Source organism: Pristiophorus japonicus, chromosome 12 (assembly GCF_044704955.1).
Source record: "Pristiophorus japonicus isolate sPriJap1 chromosome 12, sPriJap1.hap1, whole genome shotgun sequence".
Classification (NCBI taxonomy): Eukaryota; Metazoa; Chordata; class Chondrichthyes; family Pristiophoridae; genus Pristiophorus; species Pristiophorus japonicus.
In genome coordinates this window covers 54,593,840-54,621,008 of record NC_091988.1, presented here as the reverse complement: position 1 = coordinate 54,621,008, position 27,169 = coordinate 54,593,840, and the positions used below count along the sequence as shown (strand labels likewise).

Genomic DNA, 27,169 nt, shown 5'->3' with positions numbered 1-27,169 from the left:
CAAGAATATACAACTCAAATGTGTCAGTTACCAGGAGTGAAAACAATGGCAATAGATTTTGGATTTTCATCTTTTATTCACTTAACAGAAATCTTTTCCAATCAGGTTTTTTTTTGTCTTTTCTTTATATTAACCCAAGTTTTTATTTTTTTGTCCAACTCCCTCCTCCCCATCACATACTTCTGCCAAGTGGAAGTGGTCTATAGCAATAGAGCTGTTTACACGTCTGAGCTTCCAAGTTTTTCTCTCCTTCCTCTTGGCCGGTGAGGTGGGGAGATGTGGGGAAGCAATTCATAGCCATTTAGCACCTCCTTCTCGATAGGCCAGCTATATCACCTTTCAGGAACTCATGTAAGCTGAGTTAAGTAACAAAAATACCACATCAGTCAAGGTCAAAAGATCCAATCCAGAGGAAAATATTGGAATGGCCAATAGAATGATTGGTATACTGAGGGGGCAGCGCCCAGTCACTCTTGGCTAGTGCACCAGCCCAGGGAATGGTATCTGGCTCTGACTGCAATCCTAAGTCCCACTGACCAGTGTTGCCATTGGGCCCATGCTCGTATAGATTTCAGTTATGGAACTGAAACTGGAGTGTTAGAAGCGCAACGACGACTCTCCAGTGCCGAAAGAATGAGACGGGCAGAAAGAAATCGCTTTAAGTCGGAATGATTTATTTGTGCTTCTATGAGGACAAACTATTCATTACATTTATTGCTTTTTTTAATTTCTGTTGTTTTTCAGATTTCACCGGTGCCGCGGTAAGTGGATACCATGTTATTTCATGTAATGTCGTCTGGCGAACAGAGCAGTGAGATACAGGCTACCAATTTAACACCAAATGGCTGTGTTAAGAAAATCTGGTTTACGGGTGCAATGCAAACAGGTTTTGAAACTGGGAACAACAGTTGTTTTTTTTTTTAAAATCAGCGGCTTTTAAACAGTCCCTTTTGCACACTGACGACACGGGATCCATACAAAGCATACTTTCGATTAGAACTAGCAATGGGGCCCAAAATTCACTGCAGATCTTTTTTATTGTTTCTGAACAATCCCTCTGCTTCTTTAAGTCTCTCCACATTGTGCATCATCCCTCAATGAGTCAGTAATCAGGTGAACTCCTTCCCATACCGCTGCCAAATGCTTCTCTGCACAATAGGTGGCCTGGGTCAAGTGCCTGCTTATTATAATGGGGTCTTTCCCCTCCTCGATGGCTTCTACTTAGCATCTACCATCTCATGGCACAGATGAGATCAGGAACTTGCAGTTGGGAATCACAGCAAGCACTCTTTTTACTGCCCCATAACACAAAAGCATAGTGCACTGAGTACGTTATATAAACAAAGTAAGCTATATAATACCTGACGTATCTATGACAGGAAATACAGTTCTTTGGTATATCAAAGACAATGAAATACAGCACCTTTTATTCTAAATTGAGGGGTACACACTATCTTGTGCACTTATTCTAAATAGAACAAAACAATACCTTGTTTCTAAAAGGATCCAATCTATATTATTATGAATAGAGGATGATATACTATTTTCTATTTGTATATACAGGAGAATGCAGTCGCTTGTATATAAATACAAGCAACACAGTGTCTTGTATATATTACATATATAGAGATTGAATACTTTACATATACTACGTAGAGATACAGTGAGTATCTGGTATATATTATAAATAAGGAGGATACAGTGTGTGGTATATAACCCAAATGTTTAAGTCCATTCGTAAGGTACACTCAATTATTTTGCGCCAAAATGTTTGTTATTTTCAACTAGCAATGTTATTTAGTTAACTAACTGGTTACTTACAGTTAGCTCTTGTGAAGTGAGGAGTGGGACTGCTGTGCTGGACTCTGTGCTCAGTCCGTGTTTAACGCCACACAAGAACAGTGTTTGTACAGGCGATATAGGAGCCTCAATAGAAATATTGAGGCTTGTTTTTAAATAAATATATTCCTGAATTTGGCCCGACAATGGCCTTTTTACTTTTAATATTTATTGTCAAAACTCTTTGACCAATATTCATTGATGTAAGAAACTACTTAGATGTTTGACCTACCACTTTTGTGGCTAGATTACTGAGACATAATGGGTTTCCTGACTAGAGCAGATGTTGACTCTATTTATGGCAGACTTAACATTCTTTAAAAACAGTCTCTAACTTTCAGCACGATGTTCGGAATAGGCCTACTGCCAGGAGAGGAGTGCATTCAACCCCCGGTGTAAAGCTGTACTGAACTTTCATTTTACGCAATATGTTGAGAATAATGGATAAACTGGGAGTCTCTACACGTCAGTTGTCTAAATTTAAATGATATCACTGACCACAGGAGTGAGGCTTAAGCTTTTATGACCATCATCAAAGTTCGTACGATTAGATTACAGGTATAAACACGCTCCCTGTCATTTAAAAAAAAATATTTATATTTACAGGCCAATTCATTTTAGTTTATATTTGAAGGCTTGTTATTTTTCTCCCCTTGCTAACTCTTGGTCTCTCTGTGGCCCACACCATTTTCAACCATGACGTGGGTAGATAATCTGCTCCCTGCTTCTTCCATTGCTGCCCTATAAACAGAGGTTATAGGATTCAGCCCTTGCCTGGAAACACACCTGGTCCCTGTTGTATGCCCTCCCATGACAACATGGCTGAAATAGGAACTCAGCAAGGACAGAATCGTAGGTATAAATTCACATCCTACCTGGCCAATAACGCAATGCAGTTGGCTCTAATACACTGCCACCAGTCGCATTGGTTCATCTAGGAATTCTATTCAGTCTTGCGATCATACATTATGCTAGAAGCAGCTCCCAGTGCTGATATTGACAGTCTGTGTGCTCTATGTAACTGATACATGATGACATTCACACACAGATTAAGTATTGTGTGATGCCATCAGTGCAGGTTTATTGAGAAATAAATGCAATTAATTACCAAAGGATTTTGATGTCATTATTTGATTCGAATTGAATGATGCCTAAATGAAGCTCCGCTACTGAACAGTCATACTGTGACCACTAATTCCACACATGAAGCCATAAATCAGAATGGGAATTTTCACCAATCATCTGACTCTGTGCATATTATGTGAGATTTCCTCTATTCACTATTGTAGCAAAATCATAAACGCATTCTTTATACGCATGTTTACAATGTCACTACAAATAACAAGCAGAGGGAATCTCCCGTCTCCCTCCCCCGCCCCAGTATGACAAATAGCTTATAAGCTATGGTAAAAATATTGGCATGTAGTTCTGACTCAAACACCTGGCCTTCATCTGCCTTTGCTGGAAAACATGCAACATAGAAGCAACTCATGAAACCAGAGAACGTTTTGCTAAAATTTTCATTTGCTGCTATTTGGCCCCAAGTGTCCATGTTGGGGAAGGGAAAACCATTCAATTGACACCAAGCACTCCCAGCAGTTAGAGCAAGAGCCAAACTCAGAGTAATTGCCTCCAATCTGTTTCAGAAAAGCACTCCCTAATACACTAATGTCTGGTTCTCCACTTTGCATAGCAACATGTGTTATGGCTTGCCTGAGTAAGATTATTCATTTAGTGTTGGCTTCATTACAATAATTATCAATTTTATCGGGCAGACTCGTGCTTACTATAAACTGATTTGAGACTGCCCAATCTGATTTCATGTTGGTAGAGAGAAAGACATACATCCCATCAATCATGGTTAGATTTGAACCGAGATCCCAGAGGTGAAGGCCAGGCAGGTGAATTTAATTTCCTCTGCTGGGCAAAGGAAACTAGTGTGGCGAAGATCATGGGTGGAGCCCTTACCACCCCGTTCCTGCCAACATGTGGCCCACTGTAATTTTGGAATAGGCTAGGAGATAGGCGAGCTGCGCTCCCACCCAAAACAGGCAGGAGCCTTCTTAACATTGGCAATTCAGGGTTCTATGACGTACATGAAAATCAGATTCCTCTGGCCCTGCGTTCATTACTGTTAGGAAATGATGGGGCATGGCAACCACTCATGAAGCCAGAGAGTGATTCAAACTCAGAACAAGATTCAGGGATATGCCGAAGACTGCTTCCCCAATCTAGGATTATCCACATATCCAATCCCACAGGGACTAGTGGATCAAGTAGGATAGTTCAGCAGCTTTCTCAAAAAATCAGGAATTGAATAGGAACAAACAGGGACTTTTCTAAAGGGATTATCTTCCAGACTGTGGGCATAATGACACTTTAGGTAGATTTTTAATAAGTTTTGAGGAAAATAACTATTTCCACCAAGCCAGCAGCAAAAAAGAACCCCACTGGAATTTTCTATTAGCAGGAAATTAAGACAGTCAATCTGACAGTATCTGTAGTTACAATGAACTACCACAATGGACAGAAAATTAAACCTTTGGCTTGCATAAGAACATATAGAGAGATGGGTCAAGAATGAACAGGCAAAGAGAAAACCAAACTGTACAGAGATTAGATTATGACTAGAGGTTCAACAGTATTTAGCACCAACAAAGAACAATCTAATCCTAAAATTTAGAAGGGAGGCAATTACTCAACAATTAAATGCTCTCTGTGTCACAGAAAGATCCAGGCAGGTTAGCCAAAAATGTTTAAATAAAATATAATGGGTAGCAAAGCAGAAAAACTGGCCTTCAACAGATTAATTTGAAATGGAACTAGTGGAGGAACACAGCCACAAAGTATTAACAATGGCAAAGGAGAAAGTCCTCCGATTCTTGCCTGCTGAAACCCTGCATGATATGGGGAACCCTGAGCCAGGAATTGCCTCCACACAGCTCGGTAAGTAAATGTCATTGTGTTTTGCACATTTAATCTTAAATGAGTTATTTTAACAAATGCAATGAATCCAGTACAGACAAATATATTACTTGCATAAATAGTTGGATATTATTGAGCAATGTACAATGATGTTTATTTGTGAGGACTTGAAGATTCTGAAGGCAGAGTGACACTAACTTATTTATATTCTTCTCTCCACAGAAACATCTGGGCTCTCGGCCTCAGCCACAAGTCAGAATTCGCCACCACTTTCAGAGGCACCTGCCCACCCAACAACATCAGCCTCGACAACAGCATCTGCATCACCTACTGCTCAGATTGTGCTCACCAGCACAGCTCCTATTTCGCCTTCATCGCAATCATTTGTTAGATCGCTTGCACATGAGAATATTAATGGCATAGAAGAATTAGCAGTGCCAGTTGAGGATGGTGAATTGGACAGATCGATTGGAGAGGAGTCACCTGAGCATGATAACGTGGACACAGATATTGGTGGGCAAGCCTTCAAGGCAAAAGTATTAGTGCATCAACAGGATATTCACCGGGCTGTGAAGCACTTCCACAAATCCATGGATCAAAGATTAGAAGAAATTCAAGGATCTCTGTTTAATCTGAATGAGGTGTTGGACACAAGAATGGGCTCTGTACAGACCTGTATGGTGACCCATGGAGTGAGTGACTTGGTATCAGTTCTAAAGGAAGGGCTGGTAGATCTCAAAGAAGGTTTGCAGACAGCTATCAGGGATGGTTTCTCAGAGCTTAGGGAAGCCATGAAAACTGGTTTCAACCAACTGGATGGCCGTCTTGAGCATATGGAAAGCACACTGGAACAAACCTTGGGACATCAAAGGCCAGACGATGGTACTCATGCCAGCAATTTGTCTTTGTTGGTGACAAGCTCAAGTACTATAACCACAGAAACATATCAGGTAGATATTGGGCCCTCCTTACAGATGTGTCAAGAGATCTCTTGCCATGACGCACAGACATCAGCTAGTGCTGCTGCTGTGTCCATTATCCGCACTCCGCAAATTGGTGTATCTCTTTCTTCAACTGATATTGCTATGACAGGGTCACATTCCGCCACTAGTGGACGTTCACTGAAAAGATGCTGTAAGGTTACACTGGAAAAATTACCACAGTACAAATATTAGGCATGCACATTTCATCAATTTGTAAATAAATAAAGTCATTTCATTCCTTGTATTTGCTTCAGTTATTTGTAGTCTCTCAAACTTGAACACTACCACATGTATAGTGAATGAACTGTATGAAAGTATTTCTCTTTCATGCAGGTTATTTGGATATTGAGTTCACGTTTATATGATTGCAATACTATGTGATTATTCCATATAACTCAAGATAAATATAGACTCGTATTTTATAAGCATCAATGTTATTTCTATAAACAGCACAAAAATGGCAGTTTGTCACTTCTTCATGTGAAGTAGTTTTCAAGCCAGTGCCAAGACAATCACCCTTTGGGGCAGGCTGTTCAAGATCCTTGACCTCTGCTTGCTCCTGCATCAAGCTGAACACCACCTTTACTGCCAGATTGTGTAACACACGGCGCACAGCAAAGATTCACATCCCTGGCTGGCAAAATGAGATACCTTCTTCTTGGCTTCAGTCAAGCACATCAGATCAACCAGATCAGTTGTGGAACCTCCCTGTGGAATGCTGAAGTTTCATTCTGCTTTATTCCATGGGTTTTGCACTAGCTTCATCAGCCACAGATTCAAAGCAAAACCTTGATTGCCCAAGAGCCAAACTTGCACACAGCTGCCTGCCTCAAACAATGCTGCTACACACACGTTGTGTAAAATAAAGGAATTGTGTATTGATTCAGGGACTTTCGCAGTCATCTACATGATGAGATGCTGTGCGCCGCAGAGCATCTGCATATTTAGAGAATGGAATTCCTCTCGGTTGATGCAGACAAGAGAATTTTCAGGGGTGCCCAGTTCGTGTGAAGTCAAACACAGTTTGAACTTGGGAAAACCCTGAAACAGTACAGAACTTCAACTGCCTTCAGAACTGTTCTCTCTTGGAGAATTAAACAAAGAATGAAGAATGCACCTTGAATGCCTCAATCAACATGTCCATTGGCCTCTGAACTATCTCTGCCGGGTGCTAAGAAGGACCTTGTGCCAAAAGGAAATTCAAGGTAGGTGTAACTTTGAAAGCCACAGGTAGAGTAATGGGATTAATTGGATAGTGTTCCAACGTGGAGCAATCAAGTCACAAATCTCTATGTTGCCCCTCAGCTCCTGTGAGCCTTCACATGGCAATCATGAGCTTTTATTACCTGAATGCATATGTTTCTAATCAGCTCCCCACCGTCCCCCACCCAATCATATAATCTGTTGCATCTCATTCTGCTCCTCAGAGAGGGAAAATACTAGGATAATCCAAATCAGAGAAATATGCTAAAAGACATTGAGACCGGGGTGGAGATTCTGCCAATTAAATAAAGTGTCTAAGTAATTTCAGTCTTCTCATGGAAGAGTAAATTCATGGTGATTGTCACCTCACCTTCGAAGTTGATTAGATTTGCTCCTTATTAATGGAAATGAATTGGCTGACCAAAACAATATGCTGAAATCGCTACTTCCCAAATAAATGTAGTGTTGATGATTAAAACTGGTGGCAAATTGGCAAAGAAAACAGATTTCCATATAAAATTCATGTTTTATATCTGGCAATAAATGGACAGGGAATTCACCAGAGAATGGGAAGGGGCTTGATCCAATCAGTGAAATTGAGGGGATTTGTGTCAAGAGATTTTCAACATGCCAGTTTTAGCAAGTGGCAAAGCAGACAAATGCAAAAGATACAATAAAATCTGGGAATGTGCATGCCTCTAGATCAGTATGCCTGTCAGATTAGATTATTTGAATTATTGAATTATATTTTCCAATTAAATTGATAACATCTAATTTCATCGTCACAACTCAAAAAACACCCATTTATAAATGGAGATTTAAGGGTGCTTTGAACCTATGAAAGTGTTGCAATCCACAATGGAAAAGAGTTTACTAAAGTGACTGGATGATGCAGAATCGATTTGTGCATTGCCCTTTCATTTCAGGAATCCAATTCATTCACATTGAAGTCAGCTTCATTCTGCTGGCTGTAATCGTTCCATATGACATTAATTTTGAAGCCTCAACTCAGTTCTCAATGGCCTTGAGTGCACAGTACAAAAATACCCATATGTTGGCACAAAACTAAGGGGGAGAAATTCCCCAGCACCCCAACTGGGGTGGTAACTGACTCAGGGCAAGCATTCCTGCGCCCGCTGTGGAAGTCCCGCCCCGGCTGCAAAATTGCAGTTACCGCCCCTCCGAGGAAGTGGAGCGTAATCTCATGTAGTCCACCTCCTTTTGAGGCAGGATCCGGAGCAATACTGGGGTGCAATCGTCAGCTTTACACGGCTGCGCCACGTAGTGTTTCAACGCCTCTCCCCTTTGGTTAAAGGGGAAGGCCACTGCGCACTCTGATGGCCTCTACTAGGCCACCAGGGCAGCGTGGTGCCGCAGCCCGGCACCCAAAACGGGCCACGCAACAGAGCAAGAAGTCGGGCCTGCTGGTGAGTCGACCAAACAGATAAGATGGCGGCGCGGGACGCTCCCGACCTCCCCTTTAACTTTCGCCCCGCGAGCGGTTGTTGGCCAGGTTCACATCCTGTGAGGCTGGTGCTGACACTGCTTGCGGCAGCTTCACGGGGCGCTGGCCAATATCCAGTACGGGGCGGAAAGGGGTCAACGCGCGCCGATGACGTCATCGCTGGTTGCACGGTGACCCGGGGCGCTACCATGGCAGCACCTCTGCTAATACCCGCGCAATTTTGCAGGAATTAGTACCGCCCCCTGGGCAAAAACTGTTTTGAGCCCCACCAGCATCCCTCGGAGACACTAACATGCATCACAAAAAGGGGCAATTTTGACCCCTAAATCTTATTCACAAAGACCATGAGGATGATTATTGTGGGAGATCAAAGTCACACTGATTCAATAGGGCTCTGTGAGATCAAGGCCAAGACATTTTGGGGCAGAGTAAATGGAGTTTCAGTCTTCATCTGTCTGTACTAACCTCACCTTGTGAGTGCCTGATACCAAAAGTGAAAAAGTGTTCCATTCTCAGCATCAATATTTCTTATTTCCACTTTTATTTCAGACTTGCAGTATCTCTTATTTTGGTGATCACAACAACAACTTGTATTTACATAGTCCCTCTAACTTAGCAAATCGTCCTCAGTATTATGAGACAAAAAATTTGACACCGAGCCACATAAGGAGAAATTAGGACAGAAAAGTCTTGGTCAAAGAGGTAGGTTTTATAATGCATATTGAAGGTGGAAAGAGAGGTTTAGGTGGGGAATTTAGATAAGATCTCTCTGCCATGAGCAAAGGAAAGAGATTAACAGACAGAACTATTAGCACTGCAGATGTCAAACTATGGTATTCTGAAGCAATGTGCAGCATTGAATTTTTGAGGGGGAAAATCCTTTATCAGATCTCTCTCTATAATCAAATAATGAACCAGCTTGTAAATTTATTTTTGTCATTCAGAGTGCTGGAGCGCCAGGGTGTCCTTGGAGATGGAGCACGCGGTGTCCACCGGTACGCTCGAGGCCTTCTGTGAGAGGTGGGCACCGGAGGGACTGGAGTGCATCGTCACGCCCGGCAACCAAATTTTAATTTGATTTTATGTTTTTAAGTTAATTTGTTTTAATTGCCAGTGCTTTTAGTGTCCCCCTCCCCTTTTATAGGGGGCACTTGGAAAAAAAAATTCAATTCTGTGCCAAAAAAAAAAAAAAATGGCATTGTAAATGTTGGTGTTTCCCCCAGATCGGGGGGCACGGTTTAATGTTTTTTTCTGTTAACTCCTAAAAGAGTTTCAGAGTGCTGGACATCTGGTCCGGGACCTCATCCATTGTTCCCAGGAGGCTGGTCTGTCGGTCGCCTTCCTATCCCTCGACCAAGAGAAGGCGTTCGACAGGGTGGATCACGACTATCTGCTCGGAACTCTGCGCGCTTTCGGGTTCGGGACGCATTTCGTCGCCCGGATCCGACTTTTGTACGCCGCCGCGGAGTGTCTGATTAAGGTTAACGGGTCCTTGACGGCGCCCCTTCGCTTTAGGAGAGGGGTGCGCCAGGGATGCCCCATGTCCGGCCAGTTATACGCCGTTTGCGTGGAGCCTTTCCTGCGCCTCTTGCGGACGAGGTTGACGGGACTGGCTCTGCAAGGGCCGGGCGTGGAGGTCGTCCTCTCGGCTTACGCCGATGACGTGCTCCTCGCGATAGAGGATCCCGCTGACCTGCGGAGGATGCGTGAGTGCCAGGAGATTTACTCGGCCGCGTCCTCCGCCAGGATCAACTGGGAGAAATGTTCCGGACTCCTGGTGGGTCAGTGGCGGGTGGACTCCCTGCCGGAGGAGCTCAGGCCTTTTGCCTGGAGCACGACCCATCTCCTCTACCTGGGAGTCTACCTTAGCCCCGACGAGGGAGCCTGGCCGGCGAACTGGCAGAAGCTGGAGGCCAAGGTCGCCGCTCGCCTAGGGCGCTGGACAGGACTGCTCCGAGTGCTGTCCTACAGGGGTCGAGCGCTAGTCATAAACCAGCTGGTGGCCGCAATGTTGTGGTACCGGCTGGTCACTTTGACCCCTCCCCCTGCGTTTGTCGCCAAGATACAGAAGAAGCTGGTGGACTTCTTCTGGAACAACAGGAAGCACTGGGTCTCTGCCGCGGTCTTGAGTCTCCCGCTTGAGGAGGGCGGTCAGTCGTTGGTGTGCGTCAGCGCCCAGCTCGCGACTTTCCGTCTTCAGACCCTGCAGAGATACCTTTACGTCGAGCCCCCTCCTAGGTGGTGTGCTCTGGCGAGGTATTTCTTCCGCCAGCAGTGCGACCTCAATTATGACACGCAGCTCCTGTTTGTGAACTTGGGGGGTGCCAGGACCGCCCTCCGGGAGCTGCCTGTCTTTTACAGGGAACTCATCAGGGTCTGGAACAAAGTCTCCACCAAGCGCAGCTCTCCGCCGGCTGGAGTGGCGGCCGTCCTGCAGGAGCCGCTGCTCGGGAATCCGTACCTCCACGGCCGAGGTTTCATGTGGCGGTCGGAAGAGAGGGCTGTGGCTGGTGAGGTGACCAGGGTCAGGGACCTGCTCGATGGCGGAGGAGTGGGCTGGATGGCGCCAGACACGCTGGCGCGGCGCCTAAACTCTGCCAACGTCCGCCACGCGGCCGATGCCATCGAGTCGCTAAAAACAGCTCTGGGCCCCGACTCCGTTAGGTGCATCGAGGAGGCTCAAGCACGTGGGGAGATCCCGTCCGAACTGACCCCCATCCGGACGGAGTTCCTCATCGGCGCCAAACCCCGGAACCTCCCTCGGGGGCCGGCGCCTCACAACTTGAGCCGCCTCGGGGAAATCCCCTCCGTGCCTTTCAGTTCCGCGCAGAGGGGTTTCCTGTACAGGCTGCTCCTGCACACCCTCAACTTTGCCATCCTCGCCGGCTGTCCGGACACGCCATGGCGTACCATCTTGCCGTCCGGAGGAGGCGGGGGTCCCCGATGGAGGGCACTCTACGCAGGGGTCCTCCCACTATTCATCGGGGACTTGGCCTGGAGGGTGGTGCACGGAGCAGTGCCGTGCAACAAATTTTTAAGCCGGTTCACGGACTCCCAGGCCGCCTGCAATTTCTGCGGTCTGGAGGAGTCCGTGTTCCATGTTTTTATTGAGTGCACGAGGTTGCAGCCCCTGTTCCATTATTTGAAGGGGCTGCTCCTGAAATTCTGGCTGCACTTCAGTCCCACTCTCCTGATCTTTGGGCACCCTGTGCGGGGGGGAGCGGGTAGGTCCGAAGGCCTCCTCGTAGGACTGCTCCTGGGCACGGCCAAGGGTGCCATCAGCCGGTCCAGGCAGTGGGCGGTCGAGGGGGTCGTTCAACCTGACTGCCTGCCTCTCTTCCGCTCTTACATCCGGTCCAGGGTGTCCTTGGAGATGGAGCACGCGGTGTCCACCGGTACGCTCGCGGCCTTCCGCGAGAAGTGGGCACCGGAGGGACTGGAGTGCATCATCACGCCCAGCAACCAAATTTTAATTTGATTTTACGTTTTTAAGTTTAATTTGTTTTAATTGCCGGTGCTTTTAGTGTCCCCCTTCCCTTTTATAGGGGGCACTGGGGAAAATTGTGATTTTAGTGCCCAAAAAAAAAACCAAAAAAAGAAAAACACAAAAAAAAACAAAAAAAAGGGGGGAAAAAAAAGGGCCTTGTAAATGTCTGGAGTGTCACCCAGGTCGGGTGGCACCGTTTAATGTTTTATGTTTTGCAGGTGAACTCCAAAAAGAGTTTCAGATTGCTGGAAAGGTTATAATTAGTAAATTAACTAACCATTCATTCACACCAGCTGCAAGCAGTTAAATATTTTATGGTCCATTTATGATGAACCAATCTTTGACAAGTCTGCATTAAGGGGCTCCAATCTTCTACTTTGCTTGTGTCGATCTGGTTACAAAATCCCCCAGCCAGTGGCTCGAACTAATGTTAACTCTTTCCCTGCAGTAATACTCACACCATTCTGTACATTACTCATTCTGAATATTGTAGCGTAAAACTGCATGAAGTTGTTTCAGTTTAAAAATGTGGTATACCTTCTTTGCTCCTTCCCTTCATTTAGTCTCCCATGTCACCAACTGTAATTGACCAAGAGGGGCAAGAGAGCCATCAGAAGGTGGGGAAGGTGAATGACTTGTCTTTTAAAGTGTCAGCCGTGGCTCAGTAGGTAGCACACTCGCACCTCTGGGTTTAAGTCCCACTCCAGGGACGTGAACACAAAAATCTAGGCTGACACTCCAGTGCAGTGCTGAGGGAGTGCTGCACTGTCGGAGGTGCCGTCTTTTGGACGAGTCGTTAAACCGAGGCCCCGTCTGCTCTCTCAAGTGGATGTAAAAGATCCTATGACACTATTTCGAAGAACAGCAGCGGAATTATCCCCGGTGTCCTGGCCAATATTTATCTCTCAATCAGCATAATAAAAAAAACAGATTATTTGGTCATTATCATAATACTGCTTGTGGGAGCTTGCTGTGCACAAATTGGTTGCTGCTCTTCCTATATTACAACAGTGACTACATTCCAAAAGTACTTCATTGGCTGTAAAGCGCTTTGAGATGTCTGGTGGTTATGAAAGGTGCTATATAAATGCAAGTCTTTCTTTTCTTTCTCCCTTCCATGTTATGTTTTCTTTTCCTGCTCCCTTCCCCTCACCTGTGGGAAAGCACCTGATTCACACCACCTGGGCTTAGCCAATTGCTCACAACACTGCCAGATGGAAGGGCAGAATCATTTTTTTGTTGACATTAATTTTAGAACAAACATTGTGCTGAGGTACAGGTTTAAATTTTGCCATCACATTAAATGTCTCAGCTTTTAGCTGCATGTTCATGTTAGTGCATAGAAGAGGAAATGAAAGGGATTACTTGCCTCTTCTCCCCTAACAATGTGCTCTGTCCTCTGGTTCTGACAACCCAAAGTCATTTTTGAACCATTTATTTTTCTGTGACTTTTTTAAAAAAAAATGATAGACAGCCCATTACCACCTATCTGTCCATGGCTACTTAATATGATAGATGATAAAGTCAAGCTCTGGGTTGTACGCTGATTCTTTCATTGTCTAGTTTTATGTGAAATGACTTGAATATTATTTCTCCTCCTTTATTTCAAATATGCAGAAGACTCACTGCTAACCTAAGAGGAGAGAGATTTGGAAAATTACTGCACCTCGATGTCAGACTCCTCAGTATTTGAAAATAATGGGAGTGATATTTACACCATGGCCTAGATTTTACGGTCCTTCCGACAGTGTATGCTGTCAGAAGCCTTCAGAATGGCCCCACAAGTTACGGGTATCCAGATGCGCAGTGCATGTGAGAAAACACGGAACTTGCGATCTGTCAAGTTTTGCCTCTGCTACAAAATCGCTTTTGCTATTTGCCCAACAAATGCCCACGAAACCCTTACGCCTGATAAAAACAGGCATAAGGCCTTTTACCAGAGTAGAGTTAAATGTTAAGATACCATTTTTTTAATGATTTAAATATACACGTACATTTAAAATTCGTTTATGTAAATTTTGGCCCGTGTTAAAATGTTTAAATTTATTTATCAAAAAAATTTATTTTAATTTTAAATGTTTAATTAAAGGGTCTTTAATTAATTTTGAACGTGATCATTTATTTTTATTTAAGTGGTGTGAAATTGTATTTATTTTGGGATTTCCATTATGCTTATGGGGATTCTATACGTAAATGGAATCCCCATACGTAGCATAGGAATCCCCCTCTCTGAGTGGTTGGTCTGGCCCACGTGATCCCAGGGATGCTTACGAACCACATGCGCCCTGGGACTCATGGGCCTTTACGCAGCAATACGCCTGCAGGCCCAGGACCGCAAGAGTCCGAAGATATGGAGGCACCAGGTACGTTTGTATGCTTTATTCAGTTCGGAGGCAAGCCTCCGACTGCAATTTCTGGGATTTCCACAGCTTTTCCACTGAGGTTACGGCAGGAGAAGCCCATGTGGAAATTTACCCCCAGGGAGTCTGCTGCAATAAAGGAAGATTTCCTCTGTGAAGTGTGTGTAGCAAAATTGTAAACCCATTTGGAAAGAACACATTTACAACTCTGTTACAGTTCATCAAGGAAACCGTCTCCAAATCTGTGATAAAGATAGTCATGAAATATTCCAAAGGTCTTCTATAAAGACTACATGTTTCATATGTGTATTATTGAACTTCTCAACCCATAACTTCTTTGTAAACCTTTGGTTGGGCTTGCATTCTTTCCTATCCCAGATAGGTCAGTTTTTGATATTATGAAAAATTTGACTTCCGATTGATCTCAGGAAGAAGGTTACCGATTAAGACATTCAAAGCTACAATAAGCAGGACACAGCTTGCGGTTCACAAATGTCACAGTCTTGTAGCAGTGTTAAGTGTTGCACAGTCACTGCACCAGGATAAGCACACAGAGCAGAAGAGAGCAACCCTGTCCTTTCATTCTTTCTATCAAACACCGAATCCCTCTTTCCCTCGATATGATTTACAGTTCTCGTGTTCCTTTCTGTCCGGTTCCATTCTCTTAATGCCTGGAAAATGAGGAGCCCTTTGGCGTACTATTTCCATATGTTTAAAGGAGCAGCTGCCTGTAACTCTGCATCCTACAGGGCACATTACACAGTGTGCCTCGCTGCACTCACAACAGCAGCGTCGCAGCAAGTGGAGAGCAGCAGTTCCCAGACCAGAGGGGACAAACAAATCAATCCTGTTCGAGAAGTCTGTAGCACGTTGTTAATACAAACCTTGGGCATAGCTGGTAAAATACTGAGCCAAATCTTCATGGAAAAGTAATGGCGAGTTCACAATGCATGCATGTTATTGATGTGCAAGTCGGCCGCCAAGTTCAGGGGAAGAAGAGATATGTCGTGAGTTGCGATTTCCCAGAACTTGCTGGTCAATTTACACTGTTCCTTCGGGTGCCTCGCACAAACGCCAGCTCACCCTCAACTTCCTCGTTATTTTTAAGAGCTTGCTGGGTTTGCATATTAATTGCCCATTAAACTCGCCGCAGGGTGTTAAGGCTCATAATTAACAGTGTAAGTATTCTTTTAACTATGCGATAATTGTTAATGCAATGAAAATCAATCTCTCCAGCCTATTAAAACTGGACATTCAGCCCAACCAGTCCATGCCAGCGTTTAGGCTCCATTTGAGACCCCTCCTGTCTATCCTCATCTAAATCTGCATAACCCTCTATTCCCTTCTCCCTCATATGCTTGTCCATCTCCTGTTTCTGTGCTATATATCCTATATAATCCTATGTAAAGTTGAGTCTCATTCCTGCCTGTAGTCAATTATTGGTCGAGATTTAAAAAAATTTCAAATTTCAATTTTTTTCTTGCTATTCCTTTCAGTCACTTTTTTCTCTCTCTCTTAATCCGATCTTTCTTTCCCTCTTTTTATTTCTCTTTCTGTACCTGATTTGACTCTAATTCACCCTCCTTCACCATCATTCCTGTTTTTTTCTCAATCTTTAAATCACATTGGTTAAGGAGATTGAATGTTGGCTCTGTCAATCACTAAGGTTGCAGATGCCGTGCCGTTATCAGTTCATACTTCCAGCAGGTCACGGGGCAAAATATATTCCAGCTGAAGGGTGCAGGAAGAAGTCTAACTAACTCCTTCTTGAATATTATTGGATATATTCAAGAGGGAGTTAGATATGGTCCTTACGGCTAAAGGGCTCAAGGGAGAGAAAGCAGGAAGGGGGTACTGAGGTGAATGATCAGCCATAGAAACATAGAAACATAGAAAATAGGTGCAGGAGCAGGCCATTCAGCCCTTCTAGCCTGCACCGCCATTCAATGAGTTTATGGCTGAACATGAAACTTCAGTACCCCCTTCCTGCTTTCTCGCCATAACCCTTGATCCCCCGAGTAGTAAGGACTTCATCTAACTCCCTTTTGAATATATTTAGTGAATTGGCCTCAACTACTTTCTGTGGTAGAGAATTCCATAGGTTCACCACTCTCTGGGTGAAGAAGTTTCTCCTCATCTCGGTCCTAAATGGCTTACCCCTTATCCTCAGCCATGATCTTATTGAATGGTGGTGCAGGCTTGAATGGGCCGAATGGCCTACTCCTGCACCTATATTCTATGCTTCTATGTTTCTATACTGCCCTGCTCCAGCAAGATTTGGCCTATTAATTCCCTGGACATTCTCAGGTCCTCCTATTGAGCATGTTGTAATAACAAAACTGATAGAAAAACTGCAACAGCTATTGGGTAAGGTTGCTAACAGTTGGGACTATGGTAACATATTTTGTGCAATATTTGTCCCATTTCACACAGTAAAAATTCACTTTGCTGTTTTGTTACACCAGAACCCGTCTCTTATCATGACCTAAGTCATGAAGGAGATTTCATAAAGGATTACCTCACAACTTCCCACCCCTCATGTGAGACAGTCACTTCTTTGTTCGGGTAAACTACTATAGGTTAACCGCAGGCACTGCCCATAGCTCTTCTAAATACAGCATCTGTTTGACAGGGAGAGGGAAGTGGAGTTGAGGCCAAGATCAGAACAGCCATGATCTTATTAAATGGCGGAGCAGGCTCGAGGGGCCAAATGGCCTACTCATGCTCCTATTTTTTATGTATTAAGTGAAGGGATGTCAATACTTTCTTCCCCTAGTGTCAGGATCCAGCATTATCGGGCAGATGTATCCTGGGTTAGCTGCTGGGTAAAGCTTCCTTTTCACTATCCCGTCAATGTGCTTTAATCCCAGTCTCAGCAGAGCATCCCCAACTGCAGGAGTGCTCAGGCGTTTTGTTATCGTGGGTCATTTAGGTACACAACAGGGAGCCTAGGGGAGTGGTGGGTGCATATAAATTTAGATCCATATTCCTCTAATTTGTTTATCTCTCAAGTTATGGATATTAACAGATCTCATTATTCTGATTTAGAATTTATCTGAGGCAAACGCCCTTTCCAAATTTGAAGGCCCACAAAATTCAAACAGGACAAACCAGCAAATAATAAATATAAGCACAAATAGGCCTGAGAAGTCTGGGCTTCAGTGGTTCAATCTCCATGTCTCAGAGGCTACATGTGGCCCTCAGGGCTGCAAGTTCAATAACCTGCCCCACTGCATCAGTGTGACATTTCCATTTTTCATTCTGGTCACCCTTGGGGTAAAAAATGCTCTGACCTTTATGTGTATGTAGCAACATTGTAAATGCCTTTGTAAACATTTCCTCTGATCACTATTTCAAACAAAGTCATGAATGCCTTTTCTGTATAGAAATAATGAAGAGAGAAAAATCTTAGAATCATAGAATCATTGAATGGTTACAGCACATTAGGGGGCCATTCAGCACATCGAGCCCATACCAGCTCTCTCCAAGAGCACTTCAACTAGTCACACTCCCCCTTCCTTTCCCCGTAGCCCTGCAAATTTATTACCTTCAGGTACTTATCCAATTCCCTTTTGAAAGCCACGATTGAATCTGCCTCCACCACCCTATCAGGCCGTGCATTCCAAATCCTAACCACTCGCTGCGTAAAAAGACTTTTCCCTCATGTCGCCTTTGAATCGTCTGCCGATTATCTTAAACCTGTGTCCTCTGGTTCTTGACCCTTCTGCCAATGGAAACAGTTTTTCTTTAGCTACTCTGTCTAGATCCCTCATGATTTTGAATCTTCCTGTGCACATTCACAATGTCATGACACAGAGTGATCAGAAGAATTCTTTTATAAGTGACACTGTCATTTTATTGCCAAACTAAACAAAAATATTTTACTGCAAGACAACAAAGGCAAGTTTAAAGTACAGTTTTGTTGTCAATCTTTTTAAAATCCAATACAAACTGGCAGCACAGCGGCACAGTACTCTGTCTCAGGCCTGTTTCATGAGCATCTGGCTCCTGGTATTAGAAATAGGCAAATTTGTGCATATTGCATCCCTGCCATTTGCTGATCTCCATCAGCACAGCCTGATAGACTTAAACCATGTGTAAGCCTGACACAAGGCTACATGTGGCTTCACTCCAATTTACTGACATTCTTAATCTTGGGTCAAGGTGGAGAGAAATAGCGCTTGCTTCAGTACACATGGCATTTAGAATCCGAGATGCAAATGCAATTGCCAGCCCAAGGCACGCAGATGTAAACTAAATATCATCTTTATGCATGTTTATTCATGACTGCATCTGATACAGTATTACACTGCAAACAGAAACATTACTGCTCTGTTACTCTCTTTGTATACCAGTGTCAGCTTTAGCTCAGTGGGTAGAACACTTGCTTCTGAGTCATAAGGTTGTGAGTTCAAGTTCCACAAAAATCTAGGCTGACACTCCAGTGCAGCACTGAAGTAATGCTGCACTGTTGGAGGTACTGCCTTTTGGATGAGATGTTAAACCGAGGCCCCATCTGTTCTCTCAGGTGGGTGTAAACGATCCCATGGCACTATTTCGAAGAAGATCAGGGGAGTTATCCTTGGTGTCTTGGCTAATATTTATCCCTCAATCAACATAACAAAACCAGATTATTTGGTCATTATCACATTGCTGTTTGTGTGCAAATTGACTGCCGCACTTCCTACATTAGAATAGTGACCACACTCCAAAAAATATTTCATTGGCTGTAAGGAGTTTTGAAACGTCTGGTCTTTACCTTGCAAGTTATAAAGAAATACTTTCTTTTTTTATAGCACCTTCTGTGACCTCAGGATGTTCCAAAGCACTTTAAAGCCAATTAAGTACCTTTGAAGTGTAGGCACTGTTGTGATGTAGGAAACGCGGCAGCCAATTCGCGCACAACAAGCTCCCACAAACAGCAATGTCCATATTCTCAAGTCTGAGGCCTACAATAGGTGACAGGACTTGAGAATTGTTAAGACTATACTCAAATTCTGCCTGAAGTAAGATCGAGATATTTTGGAATGTATGCCCAATTTTGGATTCCTCTCAGAAGGTTCTTCAAGACAAGAGGTTTTATCTACCAAATAGAAATTGTGAGAGCTGTTCACATAAATAAGTCTTCACACTATTGAGCTGTTGGGTAAACCTGCACCTAACGTTACGACAGGCCTGTGTCCTGTTGCATTTTCAGTCTGTCCCCTTGCCTTCATGTGTCATGAGATGTACATTCAGGCAATTTTTGAGTTGTCGGTTTTTCAGGGTGTGTTTGAAGTTGTTGTTTGACATTGTGCAGAGAAACTCTAACGATTGATAGATTAAGATCTCCTAACTCAGACAAGAAGAAAAAAACATGAGATTAGCTGGTGATACTTTCAATAGATTCATTGATAGCAACCAACTGAGTGAATGCAATTTAATTTGAGGTTGAATTCAACAAAAGAAACCATCAGATAGCAAAGACGATAGGAGGGAACTTACAACACTATTATCACTTTGTGTTTTTTCCACATCCATATTGGCTGTCAAAAGTCACAGAATTTAGCTTTAACAGTCATGGATATCAACGGGTAACAAACTATATTAGATAAAATTGTAACATGATAAGGATATCAGTAAAAATCTATTCCCGAGGGAGATTTTGAACTGCAGGCTGCCTGTTTCTTGCCTGAAAAATGGGTAGCCCGTAGAGGAAAATCTGATCGGAACCTTGGGCATCCATTTGCCCGGCTGATTCAATTTTCAGGCGGGCCTTTCAATGGGCATCCAACAATCACGGCCAAAACAGGCAGTTTAAATATGCAAATCGGGGTCTTATGCCGGTTGCCATTTTCATGGAAAAATGGGCAGACCTTGCGAGGTGCGTGCTAGTTCCAGTTTTTCCAAGCATTGAGAGGCCTAATAAGAGGTCCGTCAAGGTAAGTTTTAATTTTTTTAAAGATTTTTGTGGGGCTCACAAAAATCTTCTGGTCCACTGCTGGCCCATTCTTGCTGAAACCCTCAGGACTTAAGCCCCAATCTCCCACCCCCCAGAAATAGGCTTACCTGGCTCCATGTAGAAGCCAGTCAATGTTCTGAGGTCTGAAAACAGTGAGCTGTCATGGTATTTGGTAGCCAGGGCTCACTGGCTAATTTTAAATGATGTCCAAACCTGAAAATGGTTGGGGCCTCCTTGGGCAGGAGGCCACAGGCACACCGCCAACATTATGGCCAGCTTGGGCTTCAACTGAAAATCTCGCCCCGCCCCCCCAACCAATGTACAGCTTCTGTAATCATTCTGAAGATAGTAAAAGGTCTAGGAAACCTTTCTGATAAAAACAATTCTCATATAACATAACATATAAAAGTTCATACAGATTTACAGTGGCAACACATATCAATTTCACAACATCAAACATAGCAATTTTTCCATGGTTTCCGTAGCTCTTCTGCCAAAGTTACAGTGGATAAACAGGAAAGCCCTTGTGGATATTCAATCCCAGTGTTTTTATCTCCGCTCGATCTTCAGAGATGCCTTTGTGCATAATCTAAGAAGAGTGTTCTTGTATTATTGCTGGAAATGCCTGCATTTATTGCCCATCCCTAATTCACCTTACACAGTGGCTTGCTGGGTCATTTCAGAGGGCAGTTAAGAGTTGCTATGGGTCTGGAGTCACATATAAGCCAGACCAAGTAACAGTGGCTGATTTTCTTCCCTAAAGGACATTAGTGAACCAGATGGGTTTGTACAACAATCCGGTAGTTTCATGGTCACAATTACTGGCACTAGCTTTTTATTCCAGATTTATTTAATTGAATTTAAATTTCCCCAGCTGCCGTGATGGGATTTGAACTCATGTCCCCAGATCATTAGTCCAGGTCTCTGAATTAGTAGACCAGTAACATAACCACTATGCTACCCCTGGTGCAGCAAACTTAAATATTTTTTGATGAAACATCGATAATAGCTTGAACTCAAATAAAGGTACAGGAGCTGAAGCTGGTCTTGGGCGGTAAGGCAAAATGGGCGATAGTGAATTGGCAGCTCGTTTTACACCCTGCCTGATATTCTTCTTTTCCATTGACTTCAAAACGGGCTGCCGATTCGCTATCGCCATTTTGCCTTATCGCCCAAGATCAATTTCACCCCGGTATCTTGGTGAGTAGATGGGATGTTTTAGTCATGTAACTTTAGCCTTCTATGTCTTGATTGGTAAATATGATATACACAGGCATGGCATGTCTTAAATAGCTGCTTTCCTCTCTGAGGAGAATCTTTCTTTAGCATTTCACCTTTAACTCATGCTGATGTGCGTAAGTACCACTTCCTGCTGTTACAAATGTTTCCGAATGATATTCAAAGGGATTCGAAATGAGTTAAAATTCTGACCTGCACATTTTTGTTGTGAGATGCTAGGCAGTTCATTCGAAAACTTTTTTTAAAAAGCAAGCTTGTACCTCCTACACAAATTCTTTGGCATAGTGAAATCTATTTTTTCTGAGTTACCTCTGCTTGCCAGTAACCAGCTGCTAAATCAGGCAAGAATTTTAGCTTCCCAGGGAAGTGTAGTGCCTCTTCGATTTGAAGCAAGGGTTGTGTGTCCCTTGCTGTCCATGAATGAAGTTATCTGTAATCCACATGTACCGCTTGGGCCCGGTGACTCTAATGAAACTTCAGGATGTGACACTCTCTTGCTATGTGGTCTGTTTGCCCAGTGCAACTTCCTATGATTCTGGTGCTTCCCAGTCTAATAATGCCTGCCTCCGTTATTTCTCACTAATCTCAATGCTGTGTCTTATTCAGCTAACAAACGTGTTTACTTTAGACAATAAGGTGTAGCAGGGTCATAAAATGGAGATGAAAGTGACTTTTTTTATTCATTCGTGGGATGTGGGCATTGCTGGCAGCGCCCACATTTATTGCCCATCCTTAATTGGTGGTGGTGTGGCTTGCTCATCTATTTTCAGGTCAGTTAAGAGTCAACTACCTTGCTGTGGAGTCTCATATAAGCCAGACCGGGTAAGAGCAGCAGATTTCCTTCCCTGAAGCACATTACTGAACAGATGGGGGTTTATGACAATCATGGTCACTATTACTGATACTAGCCTTTTTATTCCAGATTTATTTAATTAATTGAATTTAAATTCCCCAGTTGCTGTGGTGGGATTTGAACCCATGTCTCTGGATCCATTAATAGTCCAGAAACATAACCAGTATGCTACCATACACCTAGACTGGTGCCTAGCTACACTGGAGACCTGTTGCAGTTGGTAGCACGCTATCCCTTCACATCTTAGAACCTGGGTTTGAATTCAATCCATATCCATAGAACAGAGTTTGATGGTCACAAGCAAATTGGTGGTGGGAAGCACGGGCCAGTCCACACTGCGATATGTGTGCGCACTAGGTCCGTGCAGCAGAGCTGGTTTCCAGTCGAGTTGGTTAACCCTTGCTACTGGGCCAAGACCTAGCTCTGTTAAGCCCGTGTGGTGGCTGGTGTGCAACGGTCACCACATGTTAAAAGAAATCCAAGCACAGGCGTCTTCAAGATTTAGTTCAGGCCTGGAATTTTAGGTCCTTCATTGAAACACCTGTGAACTTTTTGACGTGGAAGCAAGTCATCCTCGATTCGAGGGACTACCTATGATGATGATGGTGGGAATGAGCCCATAGCAAAAAAAACTGCCCCTAATTTGCATTTGGTAATTTGTAATGGTAATTCACGGAGACAGGCCTTAAGGACTGCGGATATGGGAAATAGTAACATTTGTATAGTAATCATAATAACATTGTTGGAGGCAGTGTGCATGAGTTTTACTTTCAGCATTTGACTACACTGTACTTAGAATCTTGATGAACACAAACATTTCATGGAATTACATGAAGACACTATTCAGGTTGAGAGTCTACATAGTCTGTTGGTTGCGAAGTCCTATGTGAAATGAGTTTGGATGGATTCAGCCCAGTTCATAGTCGGTATGAATTCACATCACAAAATTTCCATAAGCATATCTTAATTTTTAGTGAATTAAGGTTAGCAAACCATGCTTTTGGCGTAGACTTATAGAGTCTGATAAGTAAAGCCCAAAGCAGTTTCTTGGAATAGTGTTTTAAATGAGGAAAATAAGTGTTGCTGGGACATATAACGCACTTCACACATTGTGAAAAAACATTACAAATTCCTATGCAGAAAATATTTTAGCCTACTTTATTTTGAGGAGGAGCCCACTGAGGGGTAGGTTTTGTTTTGTGATTGGTGTAGGGAGAGGAAAAGAGAGCCATCAGAAAGAAGATGCATCAAACTCCTGAATGTCCATTACAGAGTTGCTTTTTGGTTAATGGTAGGGAAAGAAATAAACCAATAACGAGGGAAGGCAATAATTCCAGAGATTCAAATTACGTAGTCTCTTCCCTAATGGTCAACCTGCGCATAATTTACTTCACTGAAGTAAGGAAAGAAATTAAAATATACTTCCATAAGACGCGGGAGAATTACAAACAGAATAAGCAAATGAGAGCTGGAATATGCACACTTTATTCCATGAGTGCGGAAGACTTATGTAAAGCATGCAATCCTGAATGTCACTGCTTTATTCAGTATGAGAGTAAGGGTGTTGCAATGCATTATTTTTTTGTGTTTCCTGATTAAATCTTTTTTTCCCACTCTTTTTCATTCTGCTTCCTGCTGTTCAGAGGATCTGATGTGAGGTAAGTCTAAGCATAGCGCTTCTAGTTATTTAAATTAATCGTTCATCTTCTGTACAAGTTATTCCCATGGTGAGAGTACAAATATAATAAACACCGTGGTACTACAGCAATGTGGCAGTGGGATGCACAGGTGCATTGGTGTGAACCTGCTGACGCAGTATTCAAGTATAAAGGTGTGATCAGTGAGCTATATATTGTAATGGTGTAACCTTGTTGAGTTGGTATTGTAGTGGAATGATGGCGTAGCACTTGGGAGTGTAATGTATGATATTGGTACGATGCTATTGGAATATAATGTGTGCTATTGATGGTGTGAGGCCAGCTTTCATATATATGCTGATGGCATCCAACTGTACCCTTCCATTACTTCCCTTGACCCCATGACCACCTATGTGTTATCAGACTTCCTGCACGACATCAAGTCATGGATGAGCCAACATTTCCTCCAAATGCATATCAGGAAGACTGAAACTAGTGGTTCTGGTCCCCATTGCTTCCACTCCCTTGCCACTGATTTCATTCCCCCTCGCCATTTGCTCAGGCCTTACCCTACCCTATCTCTGCAACTCTCTGCAGCCTTATATCCCCTCTTGCACCCTTCGGTCACCAACTCTTGGGTACCATTGATGGCAGTGCCTTCAGTTACCCGAACCCACTCTCTGAAATTGCCCCTCTAAACCTCCCCACCTCTCCTTTTCTCTACGTTTAAGAACCTTCTTAAAACCCAACTTTTCAACTCAAGCTTTCGGTCACCTTTCCTAACTATCACACCATGGCTCATTTCCTTTATCCCTTTTATCTTTTTTTTTCTAACCCCTCTGTAAAATATCTTGGGGCATTCTTTACATCGTAGGTTCGATATAAATGCAAGTTGTTCTTCATGTTCGTTAGCTGTCAACCTCCTTCTTCCTCTGGTTCACAAACAACATGTCTCGAGTAAGCCCGAGATACTTTGTAGTGTAGTATACGGAACAGACTTTATTGATGTACAATTTAGGTGATCATCCTAACAGGCTTTTTGGCTTCAAATCTGTATTTCCCTTCCTCTGAATTACTATTGAAAATCATGCTTCTTTATACATCATATTTTGCCTACATCAAAGATACATGTCATACATAAGACCTCATGACACACCTGTTCTCAAATCCTTTGAAAACAATCTATTCAAGTAAACAATTTATTCTAAAGCTACTTCTCTCAAACAAGACTTTCTGATGTAACTTTCCTTAAACCCTTTGAAGTATTGGCTTTATCAACTGTTATCTTTCTATATTATAGCTAATGGATACGTCTTCCTACATTTACTACCCTAGCCCCTGAAGTTGCACTTTAATTACTCATGGCTGACATCATTACTGTCATGTATTTCTTTGCACAAACACTTTACATATCAGAAGACAAGCTATACAGGTACTTTCATCTCACAACACTTCAAAGACATCCTGTTTGTACTGGAAAATCTATTGCTCCATGACACAAAGAAGTTCGGCTATTAACTCTCAACTCCCCAACTTGTCACCTTTCCAAGATGCCCCAACAAAGTGTAATGGTGTGACATTTGTGAGATAAACTGGTTTTGGTTGACTTGCCTGCAAGAGGGAAAGAAAATTGATTGAATAGATATTTCAAAAAGGATATTCAGTTATGGGAGGGAGTATTGAGAGGGGTTACATGGTTGATCCCAGAACTTTAGGGAATTACGTAGGAGGGAAGATTGACTACCCTGGGTCGTTGCTCTCTTGAAATAGATGGGATATGATAAAACAATGAAAAGTTTGGTCAAATTGGATCCAAGTTAGTTTTTCTGCCGTGTACAGAATTTAAGCACAGTGAGCTGGAAATTCATAAAATACTGCTATCACCGGTTTTTCGCCCCAAAAAATGCTATGACTCCGATATGATTTCGAGGCAGATAATTCAGGAAAAAAATGGGGGAAAATCCGCCCGGCAGGAAAAATCGGTGTTGCACAAAGATTCGCGATGTAACCGGGGAATTTTCTGCAACTTTTCTTCAAGGCCGATAGCCGCTGTGAGTTGGGTCGAGGGAGGGGGGAAAGCACAAAAATTATTTTTTCAAAAAACAAAATCAGCAAATCGCTTCCAAAAAATTTGAAATTAAACTTTAACTTACCTTTTTTGCAGGTTTTCATACCTACCACCGTTTCCAAGGGCTGCACCAACAGGTTTTTCTTTGTCGTTTTTTTTTACTCTATCTACGGGTGACCACTGTGGCCAAAATCAGGCGAAAGCACATTTTCCAGTCTTGTACGCTGGCGGTCCGTTCCCCAGCGGTATTTCAAAACTGCCGGCGGAAGACTTCAGGAAATTTCCCGCCACTCCATTTTCCGCCTAAAATGGCAAAATACCGCCGAAAAACGCAGCGGAAGGTTGCTGAATTTCCAGCCCAAAGGGTCATATTTACAAATTAAGGATGACAAATGTAAACAGGAAAAGCAGGAGGAACATTTTAATTAAAATTATAGTAAGTAACTGATTACTGTCACGAGTGGTGGAACAAGAAACCTTAATGGGTTTCAAGAAGGAACTAGATAGATTCTTGTCAACAAATCAGATTCAGGGTTATTAGAAAGGCACCAAGGGAATACTGGATAGGTGGTCTAGATGGATCAAAAGCCTACTCCAGCCAAATACTGTTAATATGTTATTCTGTAACCAAGTATGAAATTAAAGGACAGAGACCAGCTTCCCCCTTGCTAATATTGAGGGAACATTATTCCCTCGAGATGTAGGTTGGCTTACTTGCTGTGGTGGATGTGAGATCAATTGGGCCTGAGTGTTTGGTGCTCGAATTCATATGTAATTTGCAACTGGGAGGAGGTGGCTCTGGAGATTGACAGGTCTGCGGATCTAGGGTGTTTATGAAATCTCACATTTAATTTGTTTTTCCTCCCCCCACCCCTTCAGATTGAAGCCCAGTGTTGTAGACGCCTCATTACTTGCCAACGTCACTGAGATTAAAAACGCCTTTAACCACCGCACCAACACAATGATACAGACCTTTTTACTGAGAAAAAAAACAAAATGGAAAAAAAAATGACACAAGGGAAAAACAACAACAACAAAAATACATCTGCAAAGACTGCCATGCCCCCTCCTCCACAGGATGTAGGAAACTGCTGCTCGAGAGAAATCCTTCCACTGGGACATTCTCCACACAAGTGATGTACTACACTGCAAGGACCCTGGATCAAACA

General features: G+C 43.2%; 1 protein-coding gene across 1 annotated transcript in view; it reads left to right on the top strand.

Annotated features, from left to right (window-relative positions):
* lhfpl4a (LHFPL tetraspan subfamily member 4a) overlaps positions 1-23,971 on the top strand; it is a 186,011-nt gene extending 162,040 nt beyond the window's left edge. The window contains exons 4-5 of the mRNA XM_070895512.1: positions 745-761; positions 23,939-23,971. The gene's annotated coding sequence lies outside the window, so the exon portion shown is untranslated. The remainder of the gene's footprint in view (positions 1-744; positions 762-23,938) is intronic.
* Positions 23,972-27,169: the final 3,198 nt, after the last annotated feature.